Source organism: Athene noctua, chromosome 1 (genome assembly GCF_965140245.1).
Source record: "Athene noctua chromosome 1, bAthNoc1.hap1.1, whole genome shotgun sequence".
Classification (NCBI taxonomy): domain Eukaryota; kingdom Metazoa; phylum Chordata; class Aves; order Strigiformes; family Strigidae; genus Athene; species Athene noctua.
Window position 1 is genome coordinate 115,978,964 of NC_134037.1, and position 24,884 is coordinate 116,003,847.

The window sequence follows — 24,884 nt, forward strand, 5'->3', positions numbered from 1 at the left end:
CCTTGTTAAAGAGAGTCAAATGAAGTAAATGCTGTGTCTCTGGAAAAGAGGGGAAATAGGGACTTTGCAAGGGGCTAGGACATTAATTACAAAAATAATTGGGAGCTGCTGAACAGTTACAGTAGAAGCCCCGCCCCCTCCCGTTGGTTTTACTGAGTTCATTGTACACTATGTATTTCAGGAAAAAAAAAATCAGAAAATGCAAATGGCCTCTTTCCATTTGTATAGAAATCAAGCACCTCGATAAAATTTCCAATTCCTCCTCCTCTGAACCATCACTTTGTCTAGCTGGCAGAGCTCGTTGATGTCCTCTCACCAAAATCCATTGGCTGGTGGGAAAAGCCACACCACCTTGAATGAGCACTGGATCAGCCCTGACAAACCCCGCATTTACATCTCCAGCTGGAAAATGAAGTAGAAAAGAAAACTACATTTTTTCCCATTTTCAGATAAAAATTTAGATCCCTTTGAAAGGAAGTTGCCAAATTAGTGCTTAGATTCGAGGGCCCCAATGAAAGAAAGTTCAAATACCGCGAGAGTATTTGAATTTAAGGAGAAGAAATGCTACATCAATAGACAAAATTGCGGATAGCTATGAAATGCTTAAGCATAATTAGAACAGCAATCAGTACACAATTAGTACAAGATCATCATCATAATTACCCTTCATTAGAACTTCTGTCTGACAACTGCCACATGAAAGCATCAGCTGCAGTTGTGAGCTAGTAGCAGCATGCAGAGGACACAGCTCAAGCCACATGCCAGCGCCAGGGGGGTTCAAGAGGCTCAAGAGCATCCGGACAAGCATCATGAGGGTCAAGGTTCCTCTGCCAGGGTTCAGTGTCATGTGATAGTATTCCTAGTGTTTTTTGACATCTTCAGCCTCCAACTCGAATAAACCAAATTTAAAATTTAAAGCAAAAGACTTTGCTGAATTGTTGTAGCAGTACTTAAGAGCCCTCAAATTAGCTTCTGTCACTTGAATAACCATAGCTGTTGTCTGGCTTAGCCTTTGCATCTGCTTTAAATAAATGGCTCAATAAGATATGGATGTCTTTAGTTCATGTAAGAGCTTACCTACTCAAGAAAACACATAGGCAAAGGATTTGCAGATTTGGGAGCCTTTTATTGAACTCACATAAAACGCGCTCACAATAAAAGATGTACTGTTCTTTCTCACTCATCTCTTTATTGGAAGCAAACACATGAAGACCTCAATCACAGTGCAAGTTCACATCTTCACAAGAACCAACAGGTGAAATCTAGGTCCGAGCTTGCCTAAATTTCCAAAATTGGGCATTTTTTCCCCAGACCCTGACTTTGCAACCCAGGTCTGCCATAGCTTGTTCTTTCCTTTAAAAATATGCGGGGAAAAAAATGGAGCTTTGGCATCTCAGCTGCAGACATGATCCCGCTGCCCTTCTTGAGAGTTACTTGTAGTACTAAGACTTCTCCAGAGCCTTTGTATCAACATGATGTTCCTGCTCAGTCATGGGGGCAGATAAAATGGAAATAAAAAGGTTTTCATGGTTGCTTCATAGTTAAATTGCTTTTTTTTCCCTCAGAAGGTCCCTCATAACAGCTCTCATTGCTAATATCTACATCAAAATAAATAGTCTCCCCTTTGACTCTGAGGTGAGACGCTGAAAACTTGTTATTTCAGAATGTCAGCCATGAAACGCGCTCTGTCAGGCTGAGACATACTTTGAATGCATCGCTGATTGTCAGTGCAGAAAACTGTGAGAGACTATATGGCGTTTGAACAAGAAAACACTTTCATATACTACAAATTTGTTATTTTTCAAAACAGGCAAAGAATCTGTCTTTCTTAAGCCTGTACCAGTGACATACCAGGTTTGGTTCTGGAAGACTAAACTGCTTTTGAAAATATTTGTGCTTGCTAAAATAATATCAAAACTTTGAAACGCTTCTAGTGCTATCTAAAATTGTGTGCAGACATTGTATGTACATACTGGAAAACGTTATTCCCAAACTAAGATTTCCAGGTTTCATTTGAAAGGGGTTGATCTCTACCTGGGGTAATTGGGGGGCAGGGGGAGACGTGGGGGTGTAATGTTAACAAGGAAGGTGCTAACCTGGCCTCACCAGTCCCAGCACTGTGGGCAGCACAAAGGAGAAGAAAAAAAGTAGAAGGAAAGCCAAAGTAGAAGAAAGAAAAACAGACAGGGTTAAACACCCTGATGTTTTATTTAAAATAAGGAAATATGGTGCCTTAGCCTGGTCAACCCAGTATGTTACCCACTTTGTTCCTCTCACCCTTCTACTCCTTGTCTTGGTGCAGGGCGTGCGCTCCCCGCTGTGGTACGGATCTCCCGTGCTGACACTGAAGGACTCATAATTGACTCAAGAATAATCTTATTGCTCACATCCCTGTTAACTAACATCAGTACCCCATCCCTGAAAGCCTACAAAGAGAAGTGTTTTGTTTGTGTTCTCCCTTCAGTACTCAACACTTCATTTAGATTGTTTTAATTTAATTTTAGTGTAATCTGATAAGAGCTGTAACATTGTCAAAGAAATCTGTCTCCTTCTGTCTTATTAAATACACTTTGAATGATACAATTTTTTTTTTCCCCAATAGCTTGCAAACGAAAGTATCTCTTGATTCAAATGCAGGGATTGATGTGCACTAATCTTAACAGATTTACACACTCTTTTTAATTTAGGGAGGAAACCATGTATGCTTTCAGCATGCTGTTTTCCTCTGGAGGTGTAACAGTATCCCGGAAGGTGCAGGATTTGCCTCATTGTGATGAGCCTCTGGCCGCAGGGTGCTCACCTGCAGGAGAAAAAAGAGACAGGAGAAAGAGAAGAAAGTGAAAAAGAATATATCTTTGTAGGGGAAAAAAAAGGGGGTGAGGGACTGACAACACATGCCTCCAGAGACAGCCTGTGTTACTCTCTCCCAGCGAAAGGCTGAGGGGCCTGTGTGTCACTCCATGTCCCCATGTTTAAGGGCAGCATGGGGCTGGGCCCAACAGCCCATCAGCGATGGTTTGCAGGGCCGCTTCCCTCCTGACAGAGCCTGGGCGATTCTGCTGTGCTGCACAAGGGGCTGCTCCAGCCTGAGGACCAGTCCACTTGGTCCCAGAAAGATGGGAAAATCTTTATATAAAGCAGAAATTGTTAGTGTCCTTGTGTAGAGTGTCCTGGGACAAAGGAACCGCCCCACACACTGCTGCCATAACAGTAACAATGAGCTTTTACAGATTAAGGGCCCTCCCTGATTTTAGCTGAGTTTCACAATGTGAGAAATACAAATATTGCTTGACAACATCTGGATTAGAATAAACCAAATCACAACTTCAAAAGCATTAAAGAGAAATCATTGATTAAAACCAAAAGGGGCGATTAGCTGCAAGCTCTGATGTATACAGGAGGCACATGGATGAGATCTACAAGAGTCTGAACATTTCACTGCCACCATTTTGCTGTTTCTGCCAAAACACAGCAGGCTAGGGTTTGTCTGTGGTTTCTCTGGAAAGGGATTTGCAGAAGCACAGGCTGTGATGTACTGAAAAGGTTTTTCCTCTCTGTGCTTATTTGACTTCTGAGAGTGACTGTACACTTAGTTTGCCCACGAGTCACGACAGAACGGAATACGTTTTCTTTTTTTTTTTTCTTTTCAATTAGATTCATAATACATGCCCTGGTAGCTATGCAAAAGACATACCAAAAATTTACATAATGCCCATATAAGTCTTTTTGTTAATGAATCAAGTCCCAAATGAAGAGCACTAATAATACATTAGTTATCAAAGAGCAAATAACACCAGTGAGCATATCTCAGCAGAGCAGTTGTGTGGATCCATTTCTGACTGTCAGTGTCAATGCACAGAAACAGTAATTAACATGTTGAATTTAATGTTTAAATTTTAATAAATTTAAATGTAATAAAATGCTTTTATTAAATGTTACAGTTCCTTGAAACCTATTATTACTTGTTTCTGATGCATAAGTAGAATATACATTGTCTTACTGAAGAAGGTGTTTTTTGCTGTAGACAGGACAGGTGAAATGAGTTCCTCCAGCAAGAACTTGTTAACACAGAAGCCAAAGATAATGGTTGATTAAATAAAAAAACTTAAGAACAAAACTACAACATTTAAAACTATATAATGTTTATTAAGAACGTAAGGGCCTTATCCAAAGCCTATTGGCAGAATTGAAAAATCTCTAGTAATGTCATTGTCAATGAATTTTGAATTAATCCTGGAGAATTTAGATACAAGTACATGCCATTGTTTACGGCTTCATGTTGTTAAGGAGTCACAGAAATGCTGCAGCACAGGGAGGGGAACAGTTTAGAGACCATTTGCCAGGAAGTATCCCTCCTCTCCTGCTATCTCAAAGTGTTTTCCGAGTCTCTTACACGGCATATGAGGCTGCAAGACCAGAAGGGATCAGGTATGACCTCACTCAGACTTTTCCAAGGCCAAGGATCTGGAGAGGTTGTCTGGGAGCTTTCAGGTCTTTCTGTTTTCCCAATAATTCAAGGTCACTTCTGTTTCTGAGATGTAGACACAAGGAATTAACCAGTCTCCATTTAAGTGTCTGCTGTTGTCTGAAAAGGAAAGAGGAGATTGACAGTGCTGAGTTTCCCCATCCCTGGAGAAATGAGAACTGAATTTAGGTTTTCTGAAATGTGAGACAAGAGGCTGAATTTGAACGAGACCACTCACGACAGACCATCAAAAGGCAGTCTTCCTGTCTTCTCTGAAGTTATCTATGCCTTACACTCTGGAGTGCCCCACACAACCACTGCTGTCATTTCTGTTGCTCAATCTGAAACAGTTCTGATGTATTTCTGTGCAGGAAATACTATTTTGCATCATTACGGAATGTCTCTTTCAGGCCTGCAGTAACCAAAAAGAAAGCAGAAGATGGCTCACAAACACATAGCCAAAATCAATCCCACAGCTGCCTGCACGTCCCACAGAAGGGAGCATTACTCCACCGTGCAGGCTGCAGCTCAACCCAACACACTGTGGCCCAGTGCGAGGCAGAGCCTGCCGCACGTCGCAAGCCACCACCCAGAATTCAACTTTGTCACAAATTGCGGGATGGAGAACATACATCACGGGGCTCAAATCTGCCTCTGCCAAACTCTCCAGACAAAGGAACGACGTTGTGTGCCCGAGTGCCTGCTCTGCACCTGCAGCATGCAGCTGCATGCTTGGGATGCTGCAGTGAGCCTACAAAGCAGAGATTTTGCACCCCAACATTTTCCTAGCCACAAAAGCATCCTACCTTGCCATTAATATGTGGTCCTTTGCACCAAGTCAGGATCGTGCCATGTTTTTGCCAGGATCCTCTTTCCGGACAGCGGCTTCATGGCCACATTATTCCCAGCTCCCCATCCACCATCCACTCCCCACCTCCAATGAGTGAGGCAGGCAGCATGGTCAGTCAACTCCCCATTTCTTGATCTTGGCACTTGCTGCTGCTGCTGTTTGAAGGACAGAGATTTATCTGGCTCTTTCATTAGTATTTCAACAAATGAGTGGATTAATCTCTGAATGAAATAGTGAAAAAGTTTTTCTTCTACAAGTAATGAAAAATTAAATGGAAAATATAAAATAACTGGGAAGTTCTTTTAACTGAATTAGATAATGTTTCCTTTTTAGCACCACATTTTATACCAATCTGTTTTGAAGAATTGCTTTCCATGTTGACAGGGACAAGGCATTTAGACAAGGTAAAAAGCCTAGAAGATCCAAAACCCCAGACTCAAAGAGAGTGTCTGGCCTATTGTCTGTTTTGATTAATGAAGCCTTTTGCATAGTGAGATAATATGATGTTTACTGAGCAGGGAATGCTGTTGTGCAGCAGAAATATCAGAAGTATGAATAATATTCAATACGATAACGACATCAATAAGCTAATCTATGTATTACTGTATTCTGCTTAAAAATGCCTCAAATGATATTTGTTTATTTCGTAATTGTCAGCCACTTTGATGCACTTGTCATCAGGTTCAACAAGTGCTCCAAGATACAAGGGTTTGAAACAAAGGGAAGCACTTGGGCGAGCCTTGCAGTTTAGTGCTGTTTGGGGCAAGGGAAATCAGATCTGAGAGCCATGCCTCACCGATGGCACGGGTAGAGCGATGCTGCTCTTTAGACACTGACAGAGACTCTCTTGAGAATCCCTCACTACCCTACACTGAAATATTTAAACCCTGTTAAAGATGTTTGTATTTCAACACGAATGCTTGCAAGTCAAAACAAAAAGCGAGCAAATCAACAAAACGGCAGTAGCAGCATACATGGAAAATAAATGTGTTCCTCAGAGCTAGAATTATGTGTAAACCTGAACTGATTTCTAGTCAGTGTTTGGTTGCTGTCTCTTATTTTATTTTTACTTCTGCCTGAGGTTTGGAGCTGAATGTCTGGACCCCATGAAGCACTGGAGAAGCTAGTTTGCTTTTCAGCGGAGCCAGGCCAAATTTCACGTGGGGTAATAACTATACGCTGCTTCTCTGAATTCTCTGTTTCTTTGAAATCCAGTTTCAAGTGAACACGGTATTTTTCACTTCCTGTCCCAAACCACCACGGTGTTTTTCTGTGATTTATGAAGACTGTTCCCCTCTGTCCTTTGCAGAAGATTGTTCTGGTGATGAATGAAAGGATCCATACGTATAAGCCATTCATTCATTTGAAAAGCAGGAGAACAAGCTTAAGACTATTAAATTAATTAAACTGTGTCTGCTCAGCGTTGCTGGGACATGCCCTCTGAACTCCATTTAGTATGTGCAACAGTAAATAATCGTGCCAAACATAAATAGGAACATGAAGCAGAAGCTGGCAAAAAGGCTTGAGGAGAAATGGAAAAAAATTCCAACAGTGCATTTAGACAGTGCTCAAAAATTTGTTTCGGATCTACTTTTGAAGAAATTCTCCTGTCAGTGGGGGAAGCAGGTGGGATCTGTGGACAGAAAAGGTCTGGGCTGATTTACAGATTTAAGGTCCAAAACGTTTTGACTGTTTGCTGACACACGTACCGTACACGGCCTCTTCGAGCGCAGGATGGTGCCCAGAGGGTGCCCTGTTTCCCTCAGGAGAGGGCCAGACCCTGGGGGGGACTTGAGCATCTGACCGTGGCTCCAGCCAGTGGCCTCCGGCTGCCCCCCTCAGTGTCCCCCACTCCCAGCAGTGCCAGCCCGCAGTAACCTCGGCTCTCACACACCGAAAGGCGAGTTCTTGCCCCCCCGGAGCAACACAGACAATTGCAACCACCCAGTCAACTTTTAAAGGATTGCTCAATTAAAAAGCTCCGCTCGCAATATCTCTCTCTCTTCCTACTTTTTTTTTTTTTTTTTTTTTTTTTAAAAAAAAGCAGAAATGCATTTATTTGCTGCGCTCCGAGGTGCCCGGGGACGCGCTGCCAGCCTGCCCGGAGCTGGCGTGGACACCCGACCCTTCCCTTCATCGCAATTATGCAGCAATTAGCCGAATGCCAGGGCGAAATCTGGGCTCGCCGCTCTGCTCCGGGAGCCGGGGCCACACCGGGCACCCCGGCCGCTAGCCTGGGTTTAAAAAAGAAAAGAGAAAAAAAAAAAAAAAAGCAAAAAAAAAAAGCAACCCAACGCCCCCCCCCCCCCCCCCCCTCCCTCCAGCTCCACGCAAGCAACCGAAGGACAGTCCCCTCCACCCGAAACGCGACGTGGGGGAAAGCACCGATGTGAATTTTCGGAAGGTGCTGCAAAACTCCCGTTCGCCCCTTGGCTCCCGGGGTACAGCCCATCGCTGCTGCTGCAGAGCGGGTGACGGGGCAAACGGCGAGCCGGGCTCCCCGGGATGCCTCCGGAGCGGGCCCGGCGCTGCCCCGGGAGCCCCGGCCCGGGCAGCGCGGCCGCCGCGGCGGGAGCGGAGCAAGGTAGGTTCCGCTCGCTTTGCCTCTTCTTCCTGCTTACCGCCTTCGTTTCTCTTTTTTCTTCCCCCGTCGTTTCCCTCGAGTGATTTAATTCTGGTGATTTTATAATTTCGCGGCGCGGGCACGTAACGGGCAGCGAAAGGGAAGCTCAGTCCCATTCAAAAAATCGAGGTATTTCACAAAATCCGGCCGCTGTGGCGTTCTGGGGGAGCGCTGCCAAACGCTGCAGCTATTCGGGCTAATCCCCGCTGCTCTTCCAGCGTCTCCGGGTGACTGGGACCGACAATAACCATCAGTAGCTGAAGGCAGCGGCTTTGCGCAACCCCAGGGCTGGTCGTGTGCTGCGGGACTCGAACCTCGGGTGGGTGTGAGAGCAGCGGGGGGTCAGAGCGCCCCGAAAGCTGCTCCGGGGTGGGGGGACGGGACGGGACACGACGCCCGACAGACCGGGCTTTCGGGGGGAAACGATGCGTTTGGTAACCTGCTGCCCCGCTCCGGGAAGGGACCGGATTTCCTTCCCCAGCCCCATCCAGGGGCTCCGGCAGCGGCTATGGCGGGGCGAGGGATCGCGGCCCCTCGGCCCTGCCAGCCCCCCCCCGGACCTCCGCTTAACCCCCTTCCTGGAAGCGAACCAGCGGCCGGGCCCTTTCGCGAGACTCGCAGCCGGACGAAGGGCAGCGTTTCAATCCGGGAGGTTTCTCCGGCAGAGCCGCCCCGTCGCCCGGCGGCTCCCCCCGCCGCGGGCAGGGTCCTGCCGCGCTCCTTACCTCGGCTCCGGCGCGGCGGCTCCTCCGCAGCCAGCGGAGACGGTGCCAGCCCCAGCCCCGGGCTGCTTCCTCGCAGCCGGCGCGGCCAGCAAACCACGGCTCTGCCGAGGAAAGGGGGAAAAAAAAAAAAAAAATTAAAATTAGGATTTCCATCCCAAAGCGCTCCTGCAAAGACCGCGGGGTGCTAGTGTCGGGGATGATTCCCCACTTCCCTCCCCGCCGGGGCCGTGCGGGCAGCGGCCGGGATCCCACCGGAGCGAGGCGGAAGAGCCCGTCCGCCCTCCCCGTATCGATTTCAGACCGGCGCTGATAGCATTTAGGCCAGGATTGGGGTATAATGGAAATATCATCAGGAGACAATTACCTTTTCAGAGCATTCACTTCTCCTCCCAGACACTGTTATTTGAGAAATAGGATCATTTGATTTCATATTGCACTAAATAACACCCAGCCGTCTCAAATTGCCAGCTTCTTAAAAGCCACCCATTGGAATAAATTGCAGAGCGACTCTTTTGGCTCTGGCTTCTTCCCCCCCTCCCCTTTCTTCTCCTTTGCAGAAAAATATTACGGGAATAAATCGGGAAGAGGGCAGCCCAGGCCCAGCGCTGGCGGTTAAGCGGCACTCAGCAAAACGCCGGTTCGCTTCATAGGCGCTTAAACCGCTAAACCCGACCTGCGCGGGTTTTACTCGTGTTTTTTCCCCACACTCCCCACCATTTTTTTTTTTTTTTCTTTTAAAGCAAGATTTTCCGCTGTTCCCGCCGTGGATGCCAAGGTGTGATGTGCCTTTAAGGCTATCAGTGCGCGCCTGCTAATCTGGTCATCACAGGCTTCATTATATCGGTATTAATGTCATCCGCGGATTACTAATTAGATTTGAGGGGTAAATGAAATTACCCGACTGGGCTGCGTGAACTGAGCGGAGTCTCCCGGCGCTTACCGGGATTTACGAGGAAAAAAAAAAATTTAAAAAAAAAATCCTTTTATTTCTCCTCCTTTTTATCCGCCCCCCCACCCCCTTCTTGCCCCTCCCCGGCCAGGCCGCCCCGAGCCCCCCATCGCCGCGGCCTGGCGGCGGGGCTGGGACTCGCGTCCTAGTCGTGCTCTCCTCCGACAGACACTAATCAAGTAATTTCCCAATCCCAGCCCCATCAAATTGCTCTTTAGCTGTTGAACTGTGGAGTTTTGCTCCTCTTTTCTCATGCTAATCAAGCCCATTCAGCATCTCTCTGTGAGGCTATTTGTAGTGGAATAAATCTCCTTGTTTGCCTGCTGCATGATTAATTGATATTGTTGTATGGCTTTTGTTTGGGCTGCGGGAGAGCTGAAAGGCAGTGCATATTGGATGTGACGAAAGGAGCTTGAAACATCATTTTGCTGCTGAGGTCTTTCAGAGGTCGAGGGATAGACCGATCACATTATTCATCCTATTTATTTATCCTTATTAGAAAATATGATGAAAGAATAAGGCCTGGAGTCTTTTTTAAACATTGACTAAACAGTGCATACACAACCCCAATTAAAAAAAGTGCCTAAGATGAGGCCTTTTCTCCATATTAGAAAAATAGCTCCTTTTAACGAGGACCAATTAAATCGTACTTCATTTTACCTGGGATCCCACAATAGACCTGACAACAAATTGCCTTTCTTCTTCACTGTTAATTACTGGTGGAATCAGCCACACTCCCACAGTGTGGAACCCTCCCCAGATAACCCACCCACCCAAACCCCTGGCAGCAGATGAGCAAGGGCCCCCTTCCCACCCATGACCCTACCAAAATCCACCCCAGATCCACGTAGGCCTCCAGTCGTCTCCCGCTCCAGCCGAGCTGGGCCCCTCCGTCCCCTCCTGTGGAAGCGTGTGGAGCTATTTCAGCCTGCCCCTGGACTCCATTCCCAGGCCTCCCCCCCGCTATTTCAAAAACTGCGTCCGGACTCCCAGGGGACATCACTGCAACCAGGAGATTCAATTAAATAATCCCCGTCCTTTGCTTCTCTCACAAATGGCTTTTTTCCTCCCCCAAATATTTCCTTTTCCAAGTTTCTTTTCAGAAAGGAAAAAAAAAATAAAAAAGAAACAAAAAAACAAACTGAAGAACAACAGGAAAAAAAGAAGAGGGGGGGGAAGAAAAGAAAGAAACTGTTCTCCTTTCTTTTCCCTGTATGCAGGGTAATTGATAGGCTCTATCAGAGGTCAGGATTTGCATAAGAATTAAGAGCAGTAAATTAATTTAATATTCCATGCACATCTCCAATTATTCCTGCAGACCTTTGTCTCCACGGCTGGCAGAGAGAAGGTTCAGCTGCTCTTCAACCAAACAACATCTGTGCAGTTAATAATTTGATAAACAGCTCATACAAATAGTTTCTGAATTATCTGCCAACCCAATGACTATTCAGTTTTGAAACACTTGGCAAGGTCTGCGATGTGCGGTCGGGGCTTTGTAGCCTTGTTCCAGTGATTTAGCTGCCCGGGCAGACATTTTCCCTCCTTATCTCTTAAATATAATCAGCTACTTGCAACAAAAAAAAATCAGTAACAATATGTAAAATAAGTAATTACCAGTAATTAATAAAAGCCCCCCCCACCCCCCCATTGCAGATGAGGTGTGGGGGTGCCGGTGTGTGGGAGGGGGCCGCACATGCTGAGCAAACAGCTGGCTGTGTGATGGGGGGCCAGGGGTCCCCCTGACCCACTCTGTGGCTCCAGGTCTTCGTCTCCAGTCGATCTGTGGAAGGGTTTGTGGTTAGCGTGGGTGCCTGCTCAAATGAGAGATGAATAACTCTTGCTGGGTCTTGGCATGGGCCCCTTCACTGACTGCAGGATTTACACCCCTTTGGCTGCTTCCTTTCCTATGCAACCAACTGGAAAGGGGACAGGTTTTTCTGGAAGTCCTGGCTGTCCTTCTGCCGGGGCGTCAGAGGAGGAATGGCTGAAGGTAGCTCTGCTAAATCCAAATTTCAGTCTAAAGAGGGCATCCTGATTTACACCCATTGATTTCCAGGGGAAATCCAATCCTACCAAATTGAAGTGGTTCCTTCACCCATCCCAGCATGGATGTGGAGGTCCAACTCTGTGTTGACCAACTACCCCATCTTTTGACACAACCCGTGGTGATGAATCAATCTGCTGTGGTAGCTCTAGACTTGCCAGATTTATTTTTAAATGTACACATTTAATGCACCACCACCACCAATAATTATAGGGGTAATACTCAAATGCTCTGCTTTCCACGGCATAATCGGGACGATAACCTTGTGCAGACATGGACAGCCCTCACTAATTTCCTCTTCTGCATGGCTTGTACTTTTAATGTTGCTTCTGGTACCTACTAATAAACGTGAGTGAATACATGTAGAAAGAGAAGGATTTACATAGATATTGGGAACCCACTTGTAGTGAGCTCGGATCCAGTGAAACTGCGTGGCTAATGAAGATGAATGGAAGGGCTAATTTGTTCCAGGGTATTGCAATCTGTTGCCTTCATTTGCAGCAGAGGCAAAGCGGGCTGGGGAGCGGGTGCCAGCTGCCCAGCAGGATCCTTCCCGCCCCACTGCTGGTTGTTTAAACAAATTGACTTCCCAGTGCAGCGGCCACGCTGTATTTCAGGTTGCTATTCCGGTGCCTGCATTCATGAGGCTAAATTGAATGTACAGAACAATTCCTTTTTCTGGTTAATCACAGAATGATTTAGGTTGGAAAAGACCTTTAAGATCATCAAGTCCAACTGTTAACCTAACACTGCCAAGTCTGCCACTAAATGGTGTCCTTAAGTGCCATGTCTACATGTCTTTTAAACACCTCCAGGGATGGTGATTCAACCACTTCCCTGGGCAGCCTGTTCCAATGCTTGATAACCCTTTTGGTGAAGACATTTTTCATAATATCCAATCTAAACGTTCTCTGGCATAACTTGAGGCTGTTTTCTCTTGTCCTGTCGCTTGTTACTTGGGAGAAGAGACTGACCCCCATTTTGCTACAGCCTCCTTCCAGGTAGTTATAGAGAGCAGTAAGGTCTCCTCTGAGCCTCCTTCTCTCCAGACTAAACACTCCCAGTTCCCTCAGCCATTCTTCATAGGACTTGTGCTCCAGACCCTTCACCAGCTTTGTTGCTCTTCTTTGGACACGCTCCAGCCCCTCAATGTCTTTCTTGTACTGAGGGGCCCAAAACTGAACCCAGCATTTGAGGTGTGGCCTCACTAGTGCTGAATACAGGGGGACAGTCACTTCCCTAGTCCTGCTGGCCATGCCATTTCTGACACAAGCCAGGATGCCATTGGCCTTCTTGGCCACCTGGGCACACTGCTGGCTCATGTTCAGGCAGCTTTGACCAACATCTGCAGGTCTTTTTCCACTGGGCAGCTGTCCAGCCACTCTTCCCAAAGCCTGTAGCGTTGCATGGGGCTGTTGTGACCCAAATGCAGGACCTGGCACTCAGCTTTTTTGAACCTCATACAATTGGCCTCGACCCATCAATCCACCCTGTTCAGATCCCTCTGTAGAACCTTCCTACCCTCAAGAAGATCAACACTCCTACCCAACTTGGTGTTGTCTGCAAACTTACGGAGGGTGCGTGCACCAGATCCCCTCATCCAGATCATTGATAAAGATATTAAACAGAACTGGGCCCCGGTACTGAGCCCTGGGGAACACCACCTGTGACCAGTCACCAACTGAATTTAGCTCCATTCACCACCACGCTTTGGTCCCGGCCATCCAGCCAGTTTTTTACCCAGCAAAGAGTATGCCTGTCCAAGCCATGAGGAGACAGTTTCTCCAGGAGAATGCTGTGGGAAACGGTGTCAAAGGCCTTACTAAAGTCTAGGTAGACAACATCCACAGCCCTTCTTCATCTGCTAAGTGGGTTGTCTTGTCATAGAAGGAGATCAGGTTTGTCAAGCAGGATCTGCCTTTCATAAACCCATGCTGACTGAGCCTGATGGCCTAGGTGTCCTGTACGTGCTGTGTGATGGCACTAAAGATGATCTGCTCTATAGCTTTCCCCCACATTGTGGTCAGACTGACAGGCCTGTAGTACCCTGGATCCTCCTTCTAGCCCTTCTTGTAGATGGGTGTCCCATTTGCTAACCTCCAGTCAACTGGGACCTCCCCAGTTATCCAGGACTGCTGATAAATGATGTGAAGTGGCTTGATGAGCATTTCCACCACTCCCTCAGTACCCTTAGATGGATTCCATCCAGCCGCATACACTTGTGCATGTTTAAGTGGTGTAGCAGGTTGCTAACCATTTCCCCTTGGATTATAGGGGGCTTCATTCTGCTTCCCATCCCTGTCTTCCAGCTCAGGGGGCTGGGTACCCCGAGAACAACTGGTCTTACAATTAAAGACTGAGGCAAAGAAGGTATTAAATGCCACAGCCTTTTCCTCATATCGTGTCACTAGGTTTCTCCCCAGATTCAATAAAGGATGGAGATTCTCCTTAGCCCTCCTTTGGGCTAATGTATTTATAGAAACATTTTTATGGCAGTAGCCAGATTAAATTCTAGTTGGGCTTTGGCCCTTCTAATTTTCTCCCTGCATAACCTCACAACATCCTTGTAGTCCTCCTGAGTGGCCTGCCCCGTATTCCAAAGGTATAAGCTTTTCTTTTTTTCCTGAGTTTCAACTAAAGCTCTCTGTTCAGCCAGGCCAGTCTTCTCCCCGACCAGCTCATCTGTCAGCACATGGGGACAGCCTGCTCCTGTGCCTTTAAGTTTTCCTTCTTGAAGAATGTCCAGCCTTCCTGGAGTCCTATGCCCTTCAAGACTGCCTCCCAAGGGACTTTGTCAACCCGGCCTCTAAATAGGCCAAAGTCTGCCCTCCGTAAGTCCATGGTAGCAGTTCTGCTGATCCCCCTCCTTACTTCTCTGAGAATCGAAAACTCTTATCATTTCATGATTGCTATGCCCAAGATAGCTTCCAACCATCACATCACCCCCAAGTCCTTCTCTGTTCACAAACAGCAGCTCCAATGGGACGCCTTCCTTTGTTGGCTCCCTCACCAGCTGTGTCAGGAAGGTCTCTTCCACACACTCCACAAACCTCCTAGATTGTTTCTTCTCTGCTGTATTTTATTTCCAGCAGATATCTGGTAAGTTGAAGTCCCCCACAAGAACAAGAGCTAGCAATTGTAAGACTTCTCCCAGCTGCTTGTAGAGTATTTTTTCTGCCTCTTCATCCTGGCTGGGTTGTCTATAACAGACTCCAACCACGATATCTGTTTTGTTGGCCTTCCCCCCCGATTCCTACCCATAAATACTCAACCCTATCATCAACATTATTAAGCAACAGACAGTCAAAATGCTCTCTAACACACAAGGCTACCCCACCACCTCTCTTTCCTTGCCTATCCCTTCTGAAGAGTTTATAGCAGCACTCCAGTGGTACGAGTCATACCACCATGTTTCTGTGATGGCAACTATGTCATAGTTTTTCTGCTGCACAGTGGCTTCCAGCTCCTCCTGTTTGTAGCCCATGCTGTGTGAATTGGTGTAGATGCACTTCAGTTGGGTTATTTGGGGGGGCAAAGGCCTTAATTCCTATGTGACCATTCTCAGGTGCTTCCATGGTTTCTGACACATCAGTAACCTTTGTGGTTTTTGATGCTGCATGGATCTCCATCCCCTACCTCCACTGAGATGGCAGACTGAAGGACCTCAGCAGCACACTCAAGCATTGTCATGCCACCCCCAGGCTTATCTCTGGTGAGCCTGGTTTTATCCCTTTCCTCTTCAAATCTAGTTTGAAGTTCTTTCAATGAGCCCTGCTAACAGATCCTTTTCCCCACTTGAGATGGTATACCCCATCTGTCGCCAGCAGGCCTAGTGTTGTGTAAACTGACCCATGTTCAAAAAACCCCAAATTTTGCTGATGACAGGACAGCAAATGTGCTTGAAGCAATTGAAAACTACACTGAAGTTTTGAGGAGACTTGATAAGAAGTGCCAGGCTGAGCATCCCTGCACTGTAATGAGAGTACCTAGCATTGATCTTTCAATGTTGCCAACATTTCTCAGCACAGAGGTCTAAATACCCAGGTGTGCAATGGGGCTGCAGTGAGCATGGCGCTCCCAGATGGTGCTGTGAGAGCATTGTGGCAATTAGAGCCGAGTAATTACCACCCAAAGCCCATGCATGCTCATCCAAAGATATATTTGCTCAGGGAAGAGTTGCACTTTGTACACCTTGTGAGTTTGCTTTTCGGCTGTGCACGGATGATGGGATTCATCTCCTGGGGTGGATCACAGGGAGCATGTTTCTAGCTTGTTCTCAAGGATTTTCACATTGGGTGAGATGCTCCGGGACACAGCCTGGGAATGCAGTTTCCAAACCTCTCCTCAGAGCTATGTATAATTATATTTGCTAGACAAGTAACTGACCTTGTCCTTTGTCCCTGCCCTGGGCTGTGTGTCCAATTACTCTGCTGGAGTGCAGTGAGAAGGAAAATTAAATTTGCACACTGGGTGCTGTTAATAAATCCAGAGGCCACCTAATTTTTCCGCTAATGAGCCTCCTGGCAAGGCCACCAAAAGGTAGCGCTGTGGCATCTCCTGACATTGCTCAGATTCTTCCCTCCACTCCCCGAGCCCCGAGGGAAGCCCTCTCTGACTATTCAAGCTGCAGTACCTGTGCCCCAAAACACCACCACAGTAGGAGGGAGAGGCCAAATCCAGCCTAAGCATAGCAGGAGGCACCACTGAGTTTCGAAACGGCAAAAAAACTACTGAATGTGGGACTTGGAGGGCTGCAAACTCACCAGTTCAGACCCAGCTGAATTGTGCACCAGTGGGCAAGTGCAACAGGGGAAATAGCCTACCTGGGCATGGGGCAATGCCATGATTCCCGCAGCACCCACAGGCACACTCAGTTTAGGTGTGACCTTAAATTACACAGATGAGAAGTTGCAAAGAGTTCCCCTGGTGATGCCACTGCTTCTCACTTCCTTCAGGCATTAAGCATCACTCCAAAATTAATAAAAAATTGATTTTAAAAAGATTATGAAGTTCTTCAGGCTAAAGGAAAGGTTAATGCTCCTCTCAATAGTCATGCAACTTTCACGTTTGCTGTCATAAAGAGTTGATTTTTCTTTCACTTTAAAAGAAAAAATTTACACAATGAATAGGAATCCAGAAACAGCGACATAAACAGAAATGAAAGGATCAAGTGCCAAATTTGGATGGATGTCTGGGGCTTGATAAACCACTGCAGGCTTATCCCAACATAAATAATGCCACTCAATGTGATACTCACTGCCTGTGCTGGACAGGCCAAATAGTGAGTTACCTGGTACCACAGCTGGGGAAGGGAGATCCCAGCGCTGCTGTGGAGACCCCACGTTGAGATTCAGTGGTCGCGGGCTCAATTCCTGCTGTTGACAACCCACGCTGGGGCACAGTGTTACCTGGCTGCAGCACTGGATTCAGCAGCATGGCATCAGCATAAACCCCAAAACGCACCATGGTGAATCAGTCCCTTGAATATTCACCGCCCGCAGCTTCAGGGCTGCTCAGACCCAGGGATCTTCTAGTAAATGGGCGCTTTATTTCTCCTTCCCAACATGCAAAAATTCAAATTCAGATCAATGCACTGTGCTGTCTCCGGAGCCTGAGGCTCTTCTGACCTAAGACTGTGTTTTGCCCCAGCTCTAATTAAAAAACCACATGCAAACCCAGATTTTATTTTGGAAGCTAAATGGGCTGCTTTAAGAAATTCAAATCCTTGTTCTATAGCCCCCAAACCTGAACACTCTGTGTTGTAAGGAGGGAACTGGAGCCCTAGCAGCTGTTACCCCAGCAAGGGGCGTCCCCCAGCTCCTCATACTTGTGATGGTACAGGGAGGTGTTTAAGGCAGCTTGGGCCTGGGACAGTGGTTTTTAAAATCAGGAAGATGCAATGCTGGTTCTTGAGAGCAAGGATGCTGGAGATCCTTCACCTTTGTCACTGTTGGTTCACCCTTGAAGCTCCTAAGCCCCTTTGGTCCCTCAATTTAACCACAGCAAGAGGATTTCAACACTGACACTTGCCAAGCAGTGTTAGGCAACTTAATGTTTGCAGAGCTTTGAGCAGACAGCACTATATGTGCATACATTTTGTGTTATTCCAGCCAGGCCACAAAACCCATGGAAATCCTGGCACTGCCACATCAGCCAGATTTGTGGCTGCATGGATGCACCACCTCTGCAAGGAGTTTCCTTCAGCATCTCGGGGTGATGCACCCTGGGCAGCTGGAACCAGAGGATGGCTCAGTCTCCGGGAGCACAACTGCCCCCCAGCAACCCCTCTGAGAGGCACCAGCATGCAGCCATTCCCCACACATCTTCCTTACCAACTTTGCTCTGCTGGTCAAATATACTTCATCATAACTCTCATAGCATAGCTAAATCAAATAGCAAATACTTTTAAACAAAACCAGCTGTGAGGTGTAGATAGAAAATAAACAAGCTACCGAACAGCTTCAGCTGCTGTGGCCCTGTAAAGGCAGGATAAGATGCTGCAGGGACACACCATGGGATAAGATACCATGGGGACAGCCTCTCACTCACACAACCATTCTGCACCAGCTCAAAAAACCAAAATCAATGCAATGTCACTGTGGGGTCTGGTTCAGGAGAGCATCCCCAGATAGGCAAACACTCAGTGGCTCTTTTGCGTAGTTTTGAGTTCCCTCTCAAGCATTTCCCCCCAAGACAAATTTAAGCATCTCATTTGTGTTTAAGGTATTGGACCTTATCCCAGGTGTCAGACCTCTGCCCACTCCTGGTCCAACAAGTCCCTCCCGCACCCATGCTCCCTCCTGTTTCACACACACGAGCCCCTTCATGTTTACTTCTGGTTACATGTGGAAATCAAATGTCAGGAAAAATCATCTCCACCAGTTGGAGAAGGGCAGTCATCTCCAGCCTTTACCCCACGAGAGACTGGGCTGGAGGTGCGGGAAGGCACAGGCACTCCCTCTTCAGTGCCAAACCGAATGCAAAGCAACTGCATGGGGAGCAAGTCCTCCGAGCAGTACTGCTGGCATCGTGTGCCATTTGCACACCCATCCCTATTGCCACCAAAGGCTGTTGGCAACCAGCAGCAGAGTCAGTAAAAAGAAAATTGAGTTTGTGCTGATGGGTGCGTGTAAGCCACCTTCTCAGTGCCACTTTTTGGAGCAACCTCTCTATACAGACTTGATAATCGAGTTGCTGTGCCAGTCTTTTTTTATTGAGCCATAGAAGTGTCTGTAATGAGGGATTAAAATAGTAGTCGTGCCCCCTGATTTATTTTTTAAATTCTTGTGTCTACGCACGTGTAAACGACACCAAGTCACACGGCTGTAGACTGAGGATAAATAATACATCGCAATATATTAACTGAATGAGAATGCAAACCGCAGAAAAATATGTAGAAGAGGAAAATGCATTTGCTGGGTGGTAAGTTATTGGACCTTTAGAGGCAGGGAAGGGAGAGGCTGGGGAGGGGGGCGGTTTGCTCCTGCCTTCCCTCCTGCAGATAAATCACCAGCCTCGCAGTGCTTGCGCCTGAATAAAATATGACAGGTCTCTCTTGCAGGGCCAGCACGCGGCTCTGTAACGAGTCACACCGCTCGCCATGCATACTGACTGCAAATCGGGTGGGTTATCAGACGCCGCCATAAAAAATAAACCTCTTCCCCCAACTGATTATGAACCTCATGCATAGCAAATGACAGAGCAATAACGCTCGCATTGCCTGCAGCAGAGGTAAAAAAAATAAAATATTTACAGACTGACAGGCTAATGGACACTTTCCCAAAGAGCGGTTAGAAAGAAGTAGTAAATGGGCCCGTGCTGATGCAGGGCAGCGGGCCCGGTCAGGGATCAAGACACACAGCACCATATCGGATAACATATAATTGACAGGTCACATCCAAATGAGTGTAGTCATGCATCATCCGGAAGGCTTTTGCTGGTTATAAAGACACTTGTAAACAATTCAGCCGCTGAACATGGCAATAATATGTTGATCCGGCATGTAATGAGGTGTTCCTGGAATCAATAAACTAGTCATGAAGAGCAGGGAGCAAGGTCAGCGCCTGCCTTTTTGATGACCTTTCCTGGCTGGTAAGGACATCATATACTCTGAAGAGGACTTTTCTCATATTGCAGAAGGCGCCGAGTGTCAGAACTTCCATTCGCAGCAAGCAAATGAACAGCCGGGCTCTGCATGCTAATGAAGTCCAGGCTATTTTCCACCTTTTCATCTGCACATTATGCTCTTGACTTTGGAGAAGGTGGGAATTAGGTTGGACCCTCGTGTCAGACTGCCTGATGGCTCGGCTCCGGAAAACTGGTAATTGAAGCTGATGACTGATGCGGAGGAGGCCTGAATTTGGAAATAAACAGTTTCAAGCACTGCATGTCATTTCTAGAGAGACTGCTGAGTGAATGGAAATGAGCTCTGTTTCTCCAGTCTAATGCAGTTTCTCAGCAGGAAAAACACTGTCTTTGAGACAACAATGCCAGTCATTAAGATTTAAATGTTCTGGCGATAATGTAAGGAATAGCACCTGCCTTCACAAACAGCACTTATGGAAATGCTGCCCCATGCCAGGGTCTGTGTTAATCTCCAGCCCCCCAGCACTGGTCCTGGAGGAGCTGGGATGCTCTGAACCCTGCAGCAGGGAGGGCACGCATGGCGCTCGGCTCTCACTAGATGGGTCAAAACACTGGAAAAAATATCAGTGACACTGAAAGTGTGGTTTTGAAGAATACGGAACTAAAACCAGTGCTTACCACGCTGCATTTTCACCGTTTAATTGCTCTTCCCAAGCACACTTAGCAGAAAGCTTGCTGGCCTCATCCTCCACTGCTGCTCACTGGGGTGGCCTTAATTCACGTCAGCCCAGCTGCTGGCCCTGGAAAGATAAAAAATGGAGTTTCTAGACAAGGTACTTAAAGGCCAACATTTTCAGACACGAATATGAATGCTCTGCCATCCTAGCTATTGGGAAATAACATTAAAAATGTTGTAAGTCCTTTCAAAATCCTACCTGGTGGCATGAAACTGAGCAGAGCAACTTATTTGCTGAGGCAGAGGCAGCCTGGCAGCCTCGCAAAGGTTTTCAGGGCTTTGAAGTGTTGCTGTTGGGACATGACCATTAGTTAACAGTAAGGCATGTTAGTGATGACAGGCAGGGATCTGAATAAGAAACTAGCTGGTTTTCTGCTGCCAGCGAAAAAATGAGTCTTATGCTGAAAACTGGGAGACTGCCTACAGCCCATTCTGGCTGACAGGGGAAGTGGCAGAGGATGCTTCAGCACACATCACTCCTGTTTGATACCGCTTCAAAGCCTTTCTTTCCATCTATCCAGAATGGTTCATGTGTGACATGGAAAATAAGGGCTATTTGTGCTTTGAATAAATTTTTTAAAATATATATTGGTTTGGGGGTTTTTTTCAAAGCCCAGTGCTGCCCCAGCTTTGAATATTTTTTTAAAAATATATATTGGGGTTTCTTTTCAAACCTGAGTGCTGCCCCATCAGTGAGCGCAGAGCCCCTTTTGCGGGTTCCCTCCCAAATGTGGGCAGGACAGGGATCCACACGCTCCAACAGTGGTGTGCTGAGAGATATATGCTGGTGGTACAAGATGGGGTTCACTGCAGACGGGGTGTCCCCATAAGCCCTTTGGCACCCCATCCAGAGGTCACTGCACTCAACATCCCCCCTGCATCCCCACTGGGGCAGCTGCTTCCCGTTCCCCAAAACTGCTGCCCGCTGACAAAAGCTGCCGTCTTTCCCCTCGGAGGTGGCTGCATCTCAGGAGTGGGTCTGTTTGTATAATAGTTTGCAACCCTTCAACATGAAAGGATATAGAAGGATGCAAGTTATTATTATGAAAATGAACCAAGCAACAGACAAAAATATTCAGAAGATGTAATCTGCCATCCCTACAATGCACTCGCAGAGAAGAGCACTTGGCAGGCAGGAGAGTAGTCGTCAGATACATTGCCTTTTGTTAAATTGCTTTTGCTGTGACAATGCCTTTTAAAACCACTTGCAATCTTAATTTAAAATACCTCAAACCTAAAGGTATAGGGGCCCAATGCTGGTCTCCAGTTTGTGATTTGTCCAAAGCAATTCCACTGGCTTTATACCACTGTTCCTCATTTTAATCACACAACAAACAGGGGAGGCTGAATTCCACTTGTAAGAAACCGTGGACCTGATCCAAACATCACTAAACGTCAATTGAGTGAAGATTTATTTCTTTAAAGCAGTGAAGTCTGCCTGCCACCTCACTTCTGTCCAAACCTTTGTCATGTTCAACTAATAAGAAAGGTCGTCTCCCTATGTAGTCAGCTTTAGTATGCAAGATGGGGGTAAATGCAAAATTCAGTCTTTTTGTTTTTTCATAGTTTTAGAAAATGGTTAAAAGTATGGAATTGCTAAATGCATTAGTGCAAGAAACTACTGCATTTCTATGTACCAAAGATGAAGTAGTGGGGAAAAAAGAACCCAAAATAAACCAAACAGCGCTTTCACGGTCTTTCTCTATTTTTGCCACAGCAGGCTGCACGTCGTTCCCAACTATTCACCACCACACTGAGCCCAAGATTCTGAAAGACCGAAGGTTTGGATGCAGGAGCTGGTTCTGCACCCCTTAACTCAGTGCTTAATTAAACGTCACACAGATGCCCGCTGAGGCCCAGGAGGTGCTGGTTTTATCCTCCAACCGCCTGAAGGGAGCCAAGAGACTGGAAGTGAGAGGTGGCATTGCTGGTGTCGTTCACAGTGAAGGGCAGGTGTGTATCAAGGCATGGTACAGCAGGGTGACGCCATTTTCGGGCTCACCCCATCCATCAGCACTCCTCCCGGCCTCCCAACTTCATTAATAACCTCCCTCCCTATGCTAATTCCATCAGAAAATTATGCAGACTGTTTATATTTCTTTACAACCAGAACAGGCTGCTGACACAAATCAGCCATTAGTGATTCACATTGAGGAGTCTCCGCTAATTGTGCAGAATGTAATTAGTGATTATGTAATATCTAAGCTCTTGCAACTGTCATTAATGTCCACTATTCACCAGAGATAGTTCTTACTGAATTAGAGAATGATTACCGCATGGTAAATCTACTTAATCCTAAATATGCTAATTAACACTGTATGCACTTTAGACAGTGGTTAAAAGCACTAGTAACCTCAAAAAAGGTTGCAATACACCAGAATCTAAATTGCTTGCAATGGATTTTCCTTCAAAAGGTAAATTTGTTTAATTAAATGGCATAGTAAACTGTTAGGCACAGCTATTGATTAGTGCAACCCAAGCAAGGGGTTTTTGTAACAGATCTAGTGAGGTGCTGGCGCAGGGCAGTGATGCTCCTGCAGCATCCCAGTCCTCCTGCAAAATCCCGTCCTTCCTGCAGCATCCCGGTGCAGGCCCAAGCTTGGCAGAGCCCCTCGGCCAGGGGGGCTCCATGTGTGCCTGTACACATGCAGATACTGCCAAACAGGCATGAGGTCGCCTGCGGAGCCTTATGTAAAGCAGCTTTCCGAAAGCTCTCCCTCCAGGATTAAATACCGTATTCCTTAGGTCATAAACCATAATATTACTACAGGCAGATACAGTAGCTTTCTTCAATAAATTCTTACTTAAATCTTAATTTTAAGATTTATTTGTGTAAAACAGACTTTAGACATTAAATGCTACCTACTAAATGAATGGAATAAATAGAGCAATTGTACAGTTTTTGAAATGTCTCTTTCGAATGCCTGGGGTGTTTAATGTATTCTGCTTTTCCATAAAAAAAAAAAAAAAAAAAAAAAAAAAAAAAAAAAGATATGGCTGTCATGAACCCTGAGCATAATAGCATTTTGTGATTTATGAAGATTCTTCCTGCTTATATATTTTATATAAATAATACTCCTGCGTGTATCTCTGCACTCATTCATAATCAAAAGCTGCACAGGCTGTAAAAAGAGTTTGCGTAGTAACATATTTAAAATCAGCTTACAAAAATTGGATAACTAATATATCAGACACAAAATAAGTCATTGTAGCAAGCATACCAAAAGGAAAATTAACAGCACAATGCAATCCACGACATGCTTTTATCAGCAGACTGACACAACAAAAGAGCACAAAACAAAAATTCCCACAAAAGAAAGTTCCTCAATAAAAAATAAAAAGTGAAAACTACGATAAGAAATTAAGCACACTCTTAATTTACCTGGGCGCATTAAATGTTTGCAGCTGATAACGAGATTGCGAGTGCTCTTTGAAAGCTGTGCAGTGCGGTGTGTGCCAAACCCACAACCGCTCTGCCCATACCGGGGGGAAACCCGGTGGGAGATGGGGGCTGGTCCCCACGGCCCAGAGCGGGCACTGTGGGAGGGCCACACCCTTCCCTGCCACGCCGCGGCATTTTAAGGGGTGCAGATTTCACTCTAACAGCTACTTTCTTCCGCAGAGGTCGGCAGCATCCCCTGCTCACGAGAGCTGGAGGATGCCCCTGATGTTGAGGCCTGGATGAGGAGCTGACAACCCTTCCTCCACGGTGTGGGTGATGCACAACACCCCCAGAACCCCTGCCATGGCCGTGCAACCCCTCTGGCACAGCCCAGCCCACCGATGGCATCGTCCGTGCCACCCTGCTGTGTGGGTTACCGGGAGTAACCTGTAATTTGCCAGGGATGAGGGGATGTCCCTACGGCCACGGGCCCCAGCCATGCTTGCCCCAGGGCAGGGTGGGTGGGTGGGTGGGGGTCAAAGGGGCTCTGCTCCTGCTGCTGCAACACTTCCACCACCCCAGAACGGGCCCCCCCGTCCCCTCTGCTTGCCAAAGGGGACCTGCTCTATCAAGCAACTCCAAAACCATTGCCCTTGGAGTTGAGGCTTATGGTCCTGCTCACCCAGAGAAAAAAATATTGTTCTAGATTCAAGTTCAGAACCCAGAGCTCTAGACTAGTACGACAGCTTTAAGGCTGCTGCCTGGACCTCCAGTCATGCTTTTGGATTTGTTCACATCTATTTAATTAAAATACTTTAAAGCCCAGGCTGACTTTGAATTTCTGTCATTGCTGCTCTTGGATACCAGTCCACCTTGGCTCAAAACCAGCTGGAGGACACGTCTGGGCCCTGCACTGCTGGCTGGGCCCTGGGATGCCCAGTGGTGGTGTCCTGAAGCAAAGCTATAATTTAAACATCCCAGTTTGGTGGGTCATGAATGTATTGAACATTTATATTCATTTTTTA

At 46.7% G+C, this 24,884-nt stretch overlaps 2 long non-coding RNA genes across 8 annotated transcripts; one reads left to right on the forward strand and one right to left on the reverse strand.

Moving 5' to 3' along the window:
- Window positions 1–1,122: 1,122 nt before the first annotated feature.
- Window positions 1,123–10,558, reverse strand: LOC141955856 (uncharacterized). 7 transcript variants are annotated; one of them, XR_012632793.1, is made up of 6 exons: window positions 9,028–9,976; window positions 7,937–8,764; window positions 5,272–5,470; window positions 4,704–4,877; window positions 4,394–4,585; window positions 1,123–2,800 (listed from the first exon to the last, which is right to left on the reverse strand). It is a non-coding gene; the product is annotated as an uncharacterized LOC141955856 (long non-coding RNA). The 7 variants fall into 7 exon arrangements; XR_012632801.1 differs by lacking the exons at window positions 1,123–2,800; window positions 9,028–9,976 and adding an exon at window positions 10,439–10,558 and having other exon boundaries at window positions 3,885–4,585; XR_012632795.1 differs by lacking the exon at window positions 1,123–2,800 and having other exon boundaries at window positions 3,885–4,585; window positions 5,272–5,467.
- LOC141955986 (uncharacterized) lies at window positions 7,649–24,365 on the forward strand. The gene is made up of 3 exons (XR_012632812.1): window positions 7,649–7,899; window positions 22,195–22,430; window positions 24,100–24,365. It is a non-coding gene; the product is annotated as an uncharacterized LOC141955986 (long non-coding RNA).
- The last annotated feature ends 519 nt before the right edge of the window (window positions 24,366–24,884 follow it).